At 23.6% G+C, this 2695-nt stretch overlaps 1 protein-coding gene across 2 annotated transcripts in view; it reads right to left on the bottom strand.

Annotated features, from left to right (window-relative positions):
• galene overlaps positions 1 to 2695 on the bottom strand; it is a 31507-nt gene that overhangs the window by 15752 nt on the left and 13060 nt on the right. The gene's annotated exons all lie outside the window — the stretch shown is intronic.

Genomic DNA, 2695 nt, shown 5'->3' with positions numbered 1-2695 from the left:
CTTATTTTAAAATAATCTTCTACGATTTGTGGCTTCCTTAGTTCCTGAACACATTGTTGGATTGAACTAAACAAGACTACTATTATGGCCATAGCAATTCTTCAATTGAATAAATCATTACTTATTTATTAATTTATAGCTGATTACAATTAAATAATAACGAATACATTTTTTTCTATTATTTTATCTAATATTATTATTTTCTTTTTCTATAATCTTTTCACTAAATATTCAAGGATTTGTGAAAAAGATAATATTCGTTTTTGTTTTTACAAATATTAGTATACTCTGTTATCATGAAAATGCGTAATTATTTTAAATATATATATATGTGTGTGTTTGTGTGTATGTGTGTGTTTATGTAATTAATAAGGAGACTTGGAAGAAACATATTAAAAAAATGAGGTGTAGATAGTTGACCGTAGATTAATGATTGGAGAAGTTTGTCGGGGGGTGCGGTCAGCAAAGAACAACATAAATAAACCAAACCATATTTATTTATTTTATGCCGAGTTTCAGGTCTTTATCAGGGCTATAGAGCAAACGAGATAACAACATTTAGAGAAACATTCAATTGAAAAGAAATAGTATACAAACAAATTTGTTCTATAAAAAAAAAATCTTTTGTTCTATAGCCCTGATGAAGACCTGAAACTCAGGTCGAAACGTCGGCATAAAATGAATAAATATGGTTTTGTTTATTTATTATATTTTGTATGATTCTAAATTTATTTGTATACTATTCCTTTTCAATTGTATGTTTCTCTAAATGTTGTTGTTATCTCTTTTGTTCTATAGCCCTGATGAAACCTCGGGATAAAATAAATAAATATGGTTTTGTTTATTTATGTTGTTCTTTGCTGACCGCACCCCTCGACAAACTTCTCCAATATATAAAAAAAAAAATGTTTTCATTCACACAGCTTTAGATATAAATTATAGTATAATTATATACTTACTATTATTATAAAAAAATTGTTGTTTTAGATTTTTTTTAAAAATATTAAAATTATAGCTGTTGTTAAAGATGGGGGATGGACCTTGAATAGTTGAATAAAAAATAAATACAATTAAATGGTAAATTTCTCTAATAATAATATTCTGTCATTTTGTTATGAGAAGTTATTTTAAAATAGATTGAAAATTTAAAAATTAAATTTTTGGGTTAAATATTTTATTTATATATGACTAGAGACTATATTATTTTATCATTATGTTATTTTATTTATTTATTTTTCATACAGATAGTTTGATTATGTTCATTTGTTTGTGTATATTTTAAGAGAGTTTTTTATTTATTTATTTTTTTTTTTTATTTTAGTATGAATGAGATCATTCATCACTATTACCTATTGCAACTGTGTGGCAGATTGTAATATCTATCAATAAATAAAAAGTATTATTTAAAAAAATATATATATTTTATTGAGGCCCAGGGAGGCAATACCTAAGGATTCAACGCAATACCACAGATTAATTGACTTAGATTCTTCTAGAATTCAATACTAAATATAAAACTAATAAATATAGTATTCAGAGTAAGTTGATTACACATAGCGTTTCAAGTACGAACAATAACAAATACCAGATAAATTAGTTAATTACAATTTTAATTTTATCATATGATAACATCACGCATCAAAATAACTCGAGAATCAAATTTTTTTGTTTTGGGTTTATTAGTAACATCAAATTTGCCAAAACGTTATTGGAAGTAAGTTTAATATCTTTCATAGTTATCAACACATAAATAAATGCATGGATTATAATAAAAAATCAATAACAAATTAAAATTAATTATTAATATCTGGCTCAAAATACATACCCAGATATATAAATGTAAGTATTTTTTATTACATCAATTAAATGTTCGATAAAAATCTCACATCTCAACACATCCAGCTAGCCAAACGTTCATAATCGCGAAATATTTGCCTACAACTTAATGTTTTTCCACGTTTTTTACTATTGTAAGGATAAAATTATTTGTAATAAATATCGACCTATTAATTAAAAATATTTTCTAAAATTTTATATAATTAATATTGTACACTAAAATAATATAAATGTTTATAATTATAACTAAATTAAAAATTGATTTTAAATTATATGGAACATATATGCGTCTTTTCATTCCAAACTCCTTACACATCCTAACCCATTAGTTCTTACTCTCTCATCCATAAAAATCCCTGATAATCCTACGAGACGTCTGAAAAAATAATGGCCACGGGACCTTCCCAAGATTTTCAAGTATTCGAAACATTCATCCAATTTACTTATTGCATTTATTACTTTGTACAGTTGTAAATTATATTAAATTAATTTTTTTTAAAAAATCATAAGGAAGTCGAAACGAGAAATTCATTTTTTAATATGCCCGGACATTTTAATACGCTATACGTTTTATACAATTAAAATTATATTAATTATGAAAACATAGTCTTATTAACTAAAAATATTTTTCTAAAACCGTATTATATTATTATACACTGACAAAATATTAATGTTCATAATCATAACTAAATTAAAAATATTTTTAATTATAAATTTTGTTTGGAGATAACTCGAAACGAAAGTTTCGTTTAAATATCTCTTTAAAATAATTTTTTTTAAAATTATTTATTTAATGTAATTTACAACTGTACAAAATAATACAATAGGTAAATATGTAGTATGTTTCATATACACTTGA

Source organism: Halyomorpha halys, unplaced genomic scaffold (assembly GCF_000696795.3).
Source record: "Halyomorpha halys isolate HHAL.00 unplaced genomic scaffold, Hhal_1.1 Scaffold213.1, whole genome shotgun sequence".
NCBI lineage: Eukaryota > Metazoa > Arthropoda > Insecta > Hemiptera > Pentatomidae > Halyomorpha > Halyomorpha halys.
The sequence above is the reverse complement of the archived record's forward strand: the minus strand, read 5'-3'. Positions and strand labels throughout refer to the sequence as shown.